The sequence below is a fragment of the Panthera leo genome, chromosome B2 (assembly GCF_018350215.1).
Source record: "Panthera leo isolate Ple1 chromosome B2, P.leo_Ple1_pat1.1, whole genome shotgun sequence".
Lineage (NCBI taxonomy): Eukaryota > Metazoa > Chordata > Mammalia > Carnivora > Felidae > Panthera > Panthera leo.
The window spans coordinates 2,864,289-2,877,320 of record NC_056683.1 but is presented as its reverse complement, the minus strand read 5'-3'; the positions used below and the strand labels follow the sequence as shown (position 1 = coordinate 2,877,320).

At 49.5% G+C, this 13,032-nt stretch overlaps 1 non-coding gene across 1 annotated transcript; it reads left to right on the top strand.

The window, feature by feature from the left end:
• The first annotated feature begins 8,896 nt into the window (after positions 1-8,896).
• Positions 8,897-8,990, top strand: TRNAI-UAU. The gene is made up of 2 exons: positions 8,897-8,934; positions 8,955-8,990. It is a non-coding gene; the product is annotated as a tRNA-Ile (tRNA).
• Positions 8,991-13,032: the final 4,042 nt, after the last annotated feature.

Sequence of the window (13,032 nt, the reverse complement as noted above, 5' to 3'; positions counted from 1 at the left end):
ATGAGGCACACACGTCCTCATCAACCTTGGGGGTAGGGGTCTGGGACTTCAAATGGAAGGAATGGAATCCTCAGGAAGATGGAAACGAGTAAACGTCTGGTAAACAAATGTTTGCTGGGCCACCCAGAAACGGTGGGACGCAGGGAGGACATTCGTCCAACAGAGCTTGCAGGGCTCCCCCCCCCCCCCCCCCGACCCCCCGCGTGCCCTGCCTAGTTCACCCGGGAGTGTCGTCGTCCATGGCGACCGCTCTCTTCCTGGAGCGGGTTCTCAATCTAAATTCTTTATAGACAGTCGAGGGGGAGGTAAAGAGCTTTTCCTGGATCTGCTCGGTTTTGATAGCTTTTAACACAAAATAATCTTTATGCCAAAGGGACCCATCTTGGGGCGGCCTGCCCTGGGCCCCGACATATCCATGCCTAAGTATTAAAAGCGTATTTTTATTAGGGAAGGTGTGCCGGATTTATGTACTTCCTATTTGGCCTACTCAAGATTATGTCATTTTTTTTTTCCATTTGAATTGAATTAATGAATTACATTCATTAATTATGTAGTACGGAACCAACTTTAAATTGTTTAAATGACCACCTTCTGTTTTTTGCAAGTACGCTTAAAACGGGTACTGCTCGGGGCGCCTGGGTGGCTCAGTCGGTTGAGTGTCCGACTTCAGCTCAGGTCACGATCTCACGGTCCGTGAGTTCGAGCCCCGCGTCGGGGTCTGGGCTGATGGCCCAGAGCCTGGAGCCCGCTTCAGATTCTGTGTCTCCCTCTCTCTCTGCCCCTCCCCCGTTCATGCTCTGTCTCTTTCTGTCTCAAAAATAAATAAACGTTAAAAAAAAAAATTTAAAAAAAAAAACAAAAAAACGGGTACTGCTCGATTCTGTTCGTGAACACCTTCCGCAGTGGTGTTAGTTAGCTGAAGACCAGACTGTTCTACCCCACGGTGTGCCTGTTCGCCATAAGGGTTGTTTTGAGCTGATTAGTTCTGAGAAAAAAGCAGACACAGAAGAAGCTCTAAAAACAGAGTAGAAGTTACCCGTCTGTAAGGGCAGTTTATAAAGGAACTCTCTATGGGCGAGGCTTTCCTTCTCTGTACTCTAAATCACAAGAGCATCTTTTGGTAACAGCCCTCCAGTCTGTCTTTTTTTTTTTTTTAATTTTTAGACGTTTGCTTATTTTTGAGAGACAGAGCATGAGTGGGGGAGGGGCAGAGAGAGGGAGACACAAAATCCAAAACAGGCTCCGGGCTCTGGACTGTCAGCACAGAGCCCAATGTGGGGTTCGAACCCTCAAACTGCAAGACCATGACCTGAGCTGGAGTCTGAGCCTCAACCCACTGAGACACCCAGGGCGCCCCCCCCTCCGGTCAGTCTTGAGGGTTAACTTGCTTCAAGCTAACACACCCCTTACTTGCTGGCCCAAGGCCCTTCATTGTAACAGAACTAAGGTGCTCTCTCTGAGATTTGCAGACCACTGGCCTTGAGGAGTGAAGGACCAGAATGTTCCCACGCCACGGAGGCCAGCAAGCGGGTTTAAAGCCACCTTAGCTTTCCGATTAGCCTAGCAATTTTTTAGCAAAAAGTTTTCCTTTTTCAGGTCACACAAATGATTTTACTAATCTCCCTGTGGGTGTCTGCAGACCTTGTCCTCCTTTGCAGAAAGAACGGAGTCCTCCTACGTACCATGAAACAGGAACCCAACTCCCTCACACATCCCAGCACTGAGATAACATTAGCGGCTGGCACCATGGGGTCTGCGCATAATCAAGAAATGTTGCAGGCCCCTTTACTTCCTTTGCCGATTAACCCCCTAAGTCCCTTTAAAAACCCCTGGGCCGGGCAGAAACCTGGGAGTTGGCTTTTGGACAAGAGTCGGCCTTCTCCTCGGTTTGCCGGGCTCCAGAATAACGGTCGATTCCTTTCCAGTCAAAACTTGAGTATGGGTCTTTCAGTCGATGACGCTCAGCTAAACTTGGGCTTGGTAACATCATCAATGGAAAAGGCACTGACTTTACGCTGCGTGACAAACACTACCTGTGTTTACCTTGCTTTTCCTGATAACCTCAAAACTGGCGCCCCCATACCTTTCTCTTCCTCGTCTTTAACTAGGATGGTATTTCAGCTGGAGTTGGAAGTCACTTTGAAGAGTTACTCATTTTCCCCTGGGCGTCTTTCACATGTACCAGAGGTTCCATGTTCGTGAGCTTCTGTGTTTTTCTTTTGCTAATTTTTCACGACAGGGATCTCGGGCAAGAACCCAGAGGGACAGAGGGCAAATTATTTTTCCCACTCTGCAAAGCAAAATGAATCGGTGTTCGTTTTTTTAATTAGCAAGCTTTATTTTTTAGAATAGATTTTCAGAAAAATGAGCAGAAAGTACAGAGAATTCCTGTATCGGAGCTCTTTAATTGTGTTACTTTCATTTGTTGCTGGTATCAGAGTAATGCTGGTGTTATAAAATCAAAAACAAAGTCACTTCTTCCTACACTATGCTATTTTCAGTATTTAAATATTAAAAAGGTTCAAAGCATTCCACTCCAAAATATGCCGCTTTGGGAAAGGCGTTATTTTTAGGCAACGGAAGACCAGCAGAGACAAGCTCTTTACTGCACCCCCCCCCCCCAGCTGCTTAAATGCCTAAAATACAGTGTATTTTGTAAAGGAATTTTGTAAAGGAATTTGTAAATTCCTGTAAATTTTGTAAAGGAATTTACATTTATAAGGGAAACTTCCACTAGAAAAAGCATCTGTACCAAGAAGAGAGCTATTCCCAGAGACAAATTTATCCAGGAGACACTCTTAGCTGCACAGAAAGGCAACTTTATTTACCATGCATTTCCTCCTTTACCTTCCCGTAAGTTGCCTCTTCCAACTCAGAAGCTCCACATCTCGATTCCTGTGCGTCTCCCAGGATGGCACGGAGGGCTCGATCGTCTGTGAGATGCCTGCGTGTACGTACGTAATTAAGATAGCTTTTTTCCTCCTGTCAATGTTTTGTGTCAACTTAATTCTTGTGCCAGTCGCAGAACCCAGTCAGTGTCCCTCTCCTGCAACGTCATCACACACTTGGCTTTGCTCTGACAAGTCACTTAACTGTCTCCGTGGGTATTAGCCACATTAGTAATGCCCGTTGTCCTGGAAAATCACCAATTTTGTCCAGGTTCTCATTTTTTTTTGGTTGAGGTGTACAAAATACTCTTTTAAAATTATATTTGTACATTTCTCCTGCATCCTCGTTGTAATTCCCAGTTTTATGTTCCTGTTTTTAATAACCTAATTATTATCTATTTTATTTCTCTTCATGTTATCTATATATTTTTCCCTTTTGTTTTTTCCTAAAAATAATCTTTGGGGTCCTGCTTTTTTCCCTTTAGCTTTTTAAATTAATTTCTTATGCTTCCCTTGGTTCTTTAATTGTTCCTTTCCCACTATCATGTCTCAAACACTTATTTTCTTTATTCTTGTTTAATGATGTGAAGGTTTTAGGCTCTGAGCCCACATTGAGCTGTACCTAAACGTTCTCAAAATACACGTACAAGAAACACACATGCGTGCACACGCACACACACACACACACACACACACACAAGAAAGATATCTAGAATAATGTCTCCCTTACCTCATACTTGACTTTATTTAATCTATACAGTACAAACCATGAAAGCGCGTTGAAAACCACGACATGGCCCACGTAGCTATAGTTTCTTTATTCTGGGACGATCATCTCCCCGCATGGGCCAACTGTCACCTTGTTCCTGGTTTTACCCTTTAGCCAGTTACTTGGCCCAAAGGGGATGCTCAGTAGATTTACTGTGAAGGTGATAACTTTTCAAGCTGTTGGATGCCCGCTTGCACTCCCAGGCTCCGTGGGACCCAAGCAAGGTGCTCCTAAGGTTATGATGTGTTTTAATCATACTTAACATCGCCGGAGACACGTGACCTGATGTCCCTCCCTTTGTAGGTCATTTGCTGTCTTTCTGTTTATGAAGTTTGGTAACAATGACAAGATATCTCAGTTTTGACGGATTCAATATTTGTTTCTCCCGGAAGATGACTTTCTTTATAAATATTTGCAAACATTTTTGTTGAGGTTTTATTTCTTGTTTCACTTCATTTTTCTCTACTTCAGACACCGGCCACCAGATTGTTTAGCTCTCCATCGTGTTTCGGTAAAACCTACGTGATTCTGTTTCCGTGTTTGTCATTTTCCTTTGAATTTCATGAATTTTTCCCTAATCTTGTTTTGTCACAGACTCAGTTTGTTAGGGTTACTCGCTGTTTCTACTTTGTAAATGCTGTAACGCATTTTATTTGCTCTTCAGTCTCCGTTTTCATTCAGCTCTGACGTCTTTAAACTCATTTTGCTTCGCAGCCAGAGCATAAGCATGTGACCCAGCTGCCACCGGCCCCCCGACCCGCGTCAGGCTTCCGTTCAGGCGCTGTGGACGTGGAAAAGCAGGTAGTGCCAGCATCGGCTCCGCCGAGAGGGGCAGAAGATGTGTTCATTTTTCAGAAGAACCTTGCACCACTGCTTGGCGGTGCGGCTGTGCTGGGGGGGGGTGGTGGTGGGTGGATGGGGCATTATTGCTGGTTGCACAGCGTCTACACCTGGTCCTCTGGTCTCAGGAATTCTGGTGGATTTCTTACCCACTTGTTGCACAGTTGGGTTGGCCATATACAGGTAAGAACTCTGATTGGTACGATGAGTCTTTGAAACGTTGTTTAAAGGGCCATAAGAAACGCATTCTAACATGTCAGTTTTGGATAGTTTCTGATTTGGGTGAAAGTGTTGGTTTGAGGTTATCAGAGAAAGGGAGCCTTAGGACCATAGACCTCCACTAATCCTATCTCTCCCTATCTTCATCCTCACCGCCCTTCTGGGGAAAGAGAGAGAGGGGTGGGGAGAGAGAGAGGGGGACACACAGAAAGAAACAGAGACAGAGACAGAGACATAGAGACAGAGAGAGGGGGGACAGAGGGAGAGAGGGGGGAGGAGAGAGAGAGGAATTGAGATGGGGGATAGAGAGAGAGAGAAAGACACACACACACACACACACACACACACACACACACACAGAATCTCAGGGTTCTTTGGGTCTTGTACAAGATGCCGATTTCTCCACAGGGCTGGAGGGGGCTACAGACCTTTTGGGCATCTTTTCAGTAATTGACCCATTTTTCCACATTAATTTCCTTCGTTCCTTGTGACCTGCCAAGACATGGTTTATTCTTGGAGGTTAGTCATTCCAGATAATTCTTCCTCGAAGACTCTCCTAACGTCATCCTACAGGGAAGACGCCAACAGACTGAGGTTTGGCAGTTCTTTCATCTTGAGGGAAGTCCCCTGATCGGTGTTGGGGGAGATGAGTTTTCAGTCTGGAAGGATGTTGTGCAACCTTTGCCCAGGTTGCAGCCCCCACCTCCCACCGACAATCTACATGTTTCCAAATTGGGGGATACTACTGTTTGCTTTCAGCTCTTACGTAATTGATTCATTCTGTGAAGTACCTGGGAGTGTGTACAGAGAACCTGCTCAGTTCTCTTCTTTTAGATTGGTGCTCGTAACTGTTCATTCTTCGGGTGACCTTTAAAAAAATGGACATATAACTTTAGCCTTTTCTCCGCTTTGAATACTTGCTAGGGATCCAAACACTTTCTCTTATTTTTATTTATTTTCTTAGATTTAGAGACGGGGAGGGTTTATAATTATTAGGATCAACTAGGAGCTTTTTAAAAATGTTGATTTTGGGGATCTATCCCAAACCAATAAACTCAGTCTCTGAGGGTGAGGACTGTTTGCGGGTATGGTGCTAGGCAATTTTCCACTTCCTTCAGGGGGAAGAACCACTATTCTAAAAATACAGATTCAGAGGGGTTGGAATGTTTTGTGCCCCCAAAGCACATAGCAGCCAGGCTCTGAGGTGTTTCCAATGCTATTTCAACATTTCCGCATTATTAATATGGTCTTAAAGACTTGTGAAGAGAAGATACACCCAAAGGTAAATGGCATTTTCCCTGGGTTATAAAAAGACACCACTTTTCTCAAATGGCAAATGAAGTCCAGCCACATCTGCCTCTGGCAGACACAGAATAATGAGGACCTTGAATCATGGACTCTATAGAATCATCTTTTTGAGACAGAATTTGAGTATTTCCTAGAGTTACTGGCTGAGATGACTTTAATGGGACATTTCAGTTGCTACCATATGTCCATTGTCTTCTTGAAAAGTGGGTTAAAGACCCAGTGGTTGCCCTTTATTTGTATTGCTATTATGCAAGGGAGGGAAAAAGGTTTTCCTTGACCCTCGTAGGGTCCCTGGCCGGCTCTCAAAATTAAACTGACAAAGACAGATTCACAGGAGGAAAGCACACGAGTTTATTTGACATAAGGTGTACGTGATCCAGGAGGCTTCATAAGGAAATAAGACCTGGAGGCAGGGTTAAGCCTGATTATTTTTACGCCGAGCTTGATGAAGAATGGACGAGCATGCAGACCCGTGACAGGCCGAAAGGTAAACCGGGAGACACTGTTTGGATTCTTCCCGGGGTCCGGGGTCCCTTTCTTTGTCTTTGGAGATAAGGATGCTGTTTTCCTCAGGGTACCTCTGACACAGGAGTTTTATGACCTGCTTCAGGGCAGATGGGCAGGGGGCGGGTCAGAGTGACCTTCCTGCTTCTCACATTTTCTCAAGCTCCTTCCGCTTGAAATAGTTGATTTGCCAACTTGCCATATTTTGAGCTAGCGTGTTCTGAACCCCATCAATCACAACAATATGCCTATTTCCACGTTGGTGCCCCCCCCCCTCAAAACATAATATCACACACTACCTCCCAAACCACGGCCAGTCATTCCGAACACTGCCATTTATATCACGGCTCCTATCACCCAGGAACTCAGGTGCGGAGGGAACCTTCACAATGGATAGTCTTAGAAGGGGTTCATAAACAGGCTACTTGACAAACGTGTGGGCATAAACAGGCTACTTGACAAACGTGTGGGCAGGTTGAGGGGAAGGACAGAGAACACAGCTACTGCTGACGGGTGGTTAGCATCCCTAGGGCCTGAAGCAGCAGGGAAGAAGCCATTATTGGAGATGAAGGAAAGGTCCACTTGGATGACCTAGACGGAGGTGAGGCCCAGAAAGGAGTGCAGAGAGATAGATACCCCCACCTCCGTGTCCTCTCTGACCTCCCTCCCGCTGGTGCCCCCACTGTGAAACTGCAGCTGATGTCAGCGGCTGGTGGGGAGCCCATGATGTCATCCAGACGGGCCAGCCTTCCACATGACAGAAGGTGGAGATCAGAAGACGGTTATTATTATTTTTTTTTACCATTGACGATTCTAAGCATTTAGCTTCCTGCTTTTCCCCACGCACACGATTTTATGCTTTAAGGCCTATGTTGTGTCACAGATTTGGCTTCTCTGATGAAAATCAGCTTAAGATCCGGTGGCGCCCCAAGTCTTGTAAGTTTCCACGTCTTAAGAACAGTAATTCCCAAGATGCGGGCTCTTATCTGGATCCGGATCCGGGACACGGGCCCATGGACGCTGCCCTGGGATCTACACGCGGCCGTAGAACAGTGCCTGCCGACGGCTGCTGTTCAGATGGGATGGTCTCTAGAGGTCAGGCCAACTTGGTCTCTGCAGGGCGTGGAGGGGGTTGGGGGCGGGGCGGGGGAGGACTTCTCCGGTTGAGGGTCATCTACCGAAGATCTAGTGTTGCTTCTCACCTCTCGTGTTCAGGTGTCACACACGTGGAATGACAGCGGCCCAGCGATGGTCTGCGCTCCCCTCCCCCGCCGTGCGTGTGTCCCTGGTCGCCGGTCTATTCCGCTCAGCCCCGACTGTGAGGCAGTGTGTGGTCAAGAATACTGGGCAGGCTATTCTCCTCTTTAAACGATTCCGCTTCTCCTGCACAGGAATTATTCCATAAAAGCAAAAAGGCCTCGCATCTCGTGTGTACTTCCACTTTAATGGTTGCAATTTCCGCGGGCCCAAATCAAACGAATAAGCCAGCAGACCAATGCACACAAGGGGCTTTTATGATTAAAGGCCACATGGAGGGGACGAGGGTTGTGGGTGGGCATGACATCACAAACAGCCAGGCAAACAGCCAGGAACCTGCAAGACCGAGCGGGGTGGAGGAGGGGGGTTGGGGGGTGGAGGAATGCGGGTGGGGAGTGGAGTAGAGTGGGGTGGAGGAGAGGGAGGTGGGGGGTAGAATGGGGTATGGGGGGGTGGAGGAGAGGGGGGTGGGGAGGTGGAGGGGTTTGGGGGTGTATAGAGGTGCGGTGGGGTTGGGGTGTTGAAGGGGGTGTTGAGGTGGGGGGGTTGGAGGGGTGGGGGGGAGGAGCAGGGTGAGGATGGGGGTGGGAGTGTGAAGGAAGGGGGGTGGAGGGAGGGGGGGTGGAGGAGGGGGGTGGAGGGATGGGGTGGGGGTGTGTGGACCCGGCCTTGGCCGCCGTGACGCGCAGCACGAGCGAGGAGGGGTCTCGACTCCAGCGGTTCCCGCGGGGGCTGCCGGAGCGGCGGGCTGGGACCCGGGCTCGCGAGGAGCCGGCGGGCGCGGACTCCAGGGGGCGCGCGGAGCCGGGGCCGGGGACGCGGCTCGTCGGCGCCCCGGGCGCGGCGGGAGCCTCTCGGAGCTGCGGGCGGGGCGGCCCCACGGCTCCCGCCCACGGACGCCGGCCCCGCCCCACGGGGGAGGGGGGGGGGGGGGGCGGAGCCGGGAGGGCGGAGCGCGCGCCAGTCCCGGGGGGGAGGGGCAGGCGCCGGGACGGCGGCGTGCGTCGGCTCGCAGCGGGGCGGCGGGTGCGGGCGGGTCCCCGCGCGTCCGCGTGCCCGCGCGCCGGCCCCAGGCTCTGTAGAGCGCGCGCTGGCGGTGCGGGGAAAGCATGCTCCAGTGGCGCAATCGGTTAGCGCGCGGTACTTATACAGCAGTATATGTGCGGGTGATGCCGAGGTTGTGAGTTCGAGCCTCACCTGGAGCATGTTTTCTTCCCTTTGCGGTTTCACACTCCTTTTCTTCGGGTGCGTTTTCCCCTCCTCCTCCGGACAAAGCGCTGGAGGGAGCTTGTGTTCTTTTCCGTGGCGAGACCGCGGATATGGAGGGCATTTGGTAGTTTTCGAACGGGACGAAACCGCACACCAGAGGAGGCAAATTGAATTTATCCAGGCAGAGGCGCTTCTCCCGGGTCAGGGGGCCTCACAGCCATTGCATATCGGCGGAGGAGGCCCCATCCTTCCCCCGCTCCTTTCCTTAACGGATTCCGCAGCTCTTTGGGAAGTGGGCGGGGGAGCGGAGCGCCGGGGCGTGCTGTCTGCTGTCAGCTCCGGGGGTGCGGATGGGGGCAGGGGGGGCGCTCCCGCATCTTAGTTCTGAAGCCGCAGGGCGCCGTCTGGTGGCCGGATTCCACCTGTGACATCTTCGTGGGATTTGAGTCGCCCAGGCCGGCCTCCAGCAGTGAGGCACCGGGCACAGGTCGCTGGGTACGTACTTCTTCCTAATTTCATCAGAAAGTAAACAGACAAGGCCTGTTTGCAGAGCTGCTCTCATTCTGACGCTGTGTCTGAAATAAGTGATTCAAGGTTGCCTGTTTCTTTGTCCAGGCTGTCCTGGATTTATTCTGTCTCAGGGCCTCCTCCTCTTCTGTTCCTTAAATACGACATTCCCTACAGTTCCGTCCTCCGCTTTCCTCTCGGCTAAGGATATACGCAATCTTTGTGTGGCATTCGTTCCCTTGGTTACAGCCTCTCCCTAAGAACCGAGGTCTACCCTTTCTGTCGCACCCAGCCCTCTCGTTTGAACCCAGAGCCCAGCATCCTGCTGACCTCTGCGCTGTTCTGACCTTAACCCCGTCGGGTCTGTAACATCGACACGTGGGAAAATTATCAACCTTAAACCCACTCCCGCTCCTGGGCTCTTTACTTCAAAGGCGGTCATTTAACATATGTGGAATGCCTGCGTTTTTACTGGGTCCGTGCTACGTGCTGAGGTTACCCACTGAGGTAAAAAGATGAAGCCTCTGTGCTCTGGATGCTGAGTTCTAGGAGGGAGGAATCCGCAGTGACCAATTAAAAATAAACATCCAAGTAGACAGAGTGGTGGAGTGTTCCCTGGAGAAAAACAAAGACAGGCGACAAGGGACAGGAGGCACCAGAGTATGTGCTGGGAGTGCTGTATCGTGTAGGGTTGTGAGGGAAGGCTCGCTAAGCCAGTGGCCTGTAGGCAGAGGCCTGAAGGAAGCAAGGAAGCGAGTCTCAGGTCTCCACCTCGGAAGTCTTGCCCAGGCCCAGGGAAGAACAAACACGCGGCCTAGCTGTGGGATGTCCCCAGAAGCTCACTGCCGTGTATTTTTCCACAGAAGAGCCTCTTCGATAATTTTTGAAAAGCTAATACGTGACATGATGTTATATACGGTACCGGTTAGGACCGAGGCCAAACGATGTTCGAGGAGACGGTGTGGAAGCAGAATCCCAGAGGCACAGAGCAGTGTCCCCAGGGCTTTCCCGCGTGCTGTCCGAGGCTGGGCTGTCCCTGGCTTCCGAGGCTTGATTTTAGAGCACTGCCGCGGGTTGTTCAAAACAGAAGACAGCCATGCAGTTTTCTAGCAACTCCTTTTTCGTGAGGTTCTCACCAACTTAGTGGCTTAAAAGAGCGCAGGATCATTGCGTTGCAGCTCCTTAGGCCGCGAGTCCACGGTGGCTCTCGCTGCCCTGAGATCAGGCTGCTGGCCAGGCTGGGACCTCCTGGAAGTTCTGGGGGAGCATCCTTCTTCTTGCCTGCTCGGCTTTCAGCCTTCTAGAGCCCGCCGGCGCCTTGGCCCTGGGCCATTCCATCTCCAGAGCCAGCCACTGAATGACCCTGATCGCTGCTTCTGTGGTCACCTCTCCTTTCCTGACTCTAGTGTTTCTCCTCTTCCATCTTTTAAGGACCCTTATGATTGTATTGGAGCCCCTGGATAATCCAGGATAATCTCCCTATTTTAAGATCCTGAATTAGGCACATCTGCAAAATTCCGTTTGCCGTGTGAGGCAGCACGTTCCCAGGATCTGGGGGTGGTGGTGTGGACATCTTCACGGAGGCCTTACTCTGCCCAGCAGGATGATCGTATCTCAGGGGTAAACTCCACCACCGTCGACGGGGAGCAGCGCCTTCCCCCAGCATCTCACCTTCCCTGGTGTAGCCTACTTCCCCTGCACGCCCCCCTGGCCACCACTCACCTGCTCTCCGCTGCCATCCGGTTGCCTTTTCTAGAATTTCGTGTAAGTGAGATCATACAACTTGTGGGGTTTTGGTTCGACCTCTTCTACTTGGCATCGTGCTGTGCTGATGTCTGTGGCCGAGACTCATGTTTGATTCCTCGCATTTGTCTGTTACGCGGTCTTCTTGACTCCACCTTACCTCCTAACGTCTCTCTCTATTCCCCTGCCTATGAGATTCTCTTCATCTGGTCCATGTGCCAGATTCCTGCTCCTTCTTCGTGGCCCGGAAACAGACCTGATGGTTTCTTCCCTCTTCCTAATAGATAACTTGTAGTGCTGAATTCACATTTATCTCATGGTAAAAAAGATGTGTTTACATACACAGCCGTCTTTCCTACGAGTTTGCTTATTAAGGGCAATTACCATGACTTTTTGCTCAAAAGTGCTCAAAATGCTCAAAAATATCTATAGAGTCTCAAAATGGTACAGGAGAAGAATGCAGAACTTTGAAGAGAAAAGGAAGATAAAAAAGGAAGGAGGAAGAAGTAAGGTGGTTTGGATGGGAATGATGAGAAGGAAAAAAAAAAAAGGGTTTCTGTTGGCTGTTCCAGGTGAAAATATCAGATATTTTAAACACTATAACTCGAGGTTTTTGTAGAGTTGACACACACTTCCACCAAATGAGGATTGATTTACACGCTTGGCTGAGAAATAGAACTGGTAATGAGTTTGTTTTAGCCACTGTGAGACCTCGTGTGCCATCAGAAAAGGCCACATAGGGGCGCCTGGGTGGCTCAGTTGATTGAGGGTCCGACTCTTCATTTGGGCTCAGGTCATGATCCTGGGGTCGTGGGATCCAGCCTGTGTTGGGCCCCATGTTGGGTTCCACACTGGGCACTGGGCGTGGAGGCTGCTTAAGATTCTCTCTCTTCCTCTGCCCCTTTCCCCAGCCTGTGTGCACTCTCTCTAAAATTAAAAAGAAAGCGGGGGAGGAGGAGGAGGAGGAGGAGGAGGAGGAGGAGGAGGAGGAGAAGAAGAAGAAGAAGAGGAAACAGCCAAATATTCTACTTCAAAAATTTCCCTCTTCATTGTGTCCAGTAAAATTTTGTGACTATTTATGGAGTGATAGAATTTTAAATAGTTGAACAAGAAACTTTCTCACAATTTTGACCTGTGGGTGTCTTTACTATTTGCTTATTTCTCCCCAGTTTCCATTTCTATTTCTGGTGCAAACTGAAAAGATCCATATCCTTAAAAAGCCCTGTAAGTGATTTTATCCATAACTTAAATATGGCCCACTCTTGCGTCTTCTGTCACATCCAAGTTATGGTTCATGTAACAATTTTGTGAATTTTTATTTATTTATTTATTTTGCCTAGATAACACATTTCCTTGGCTCTGAATATTTGTGAGTATCAAGGTCCTCCCTGGTTCTATCTCCCAGCCCCCAGGTCCCCGAGCACAGGCTGTTGCTTTACGTTGTGGACGCAAATTGAATAAGCTTTTTAAAAATCTTTAAAGAGAAAGGAAAAGAGTTTCATTTGAGCACAAGTTAGTTCAGGTGCCTGGGATACACAAACCTTGCAAAGAAGAGAGAGCTCTTAGGAAGGAACATTTGGTGCAGTTATATATGTTTTTCACATTTAAAAAAGTTATGGGGGCGCCTGGGTGGCTCATTCAGTTAAGCGCCAGACTTTGGCTCAGGTCAGGGTCTCGTGGTTCATGGATTCAAGCCCTGTCAGGTTCCGTGCTGACAGCTCAGAGCCTGGAGCCCGCTTCAGATTCTGTGTCTCCCTCTCTCTCTGCCCCTCTCCTACTCATGCTCTG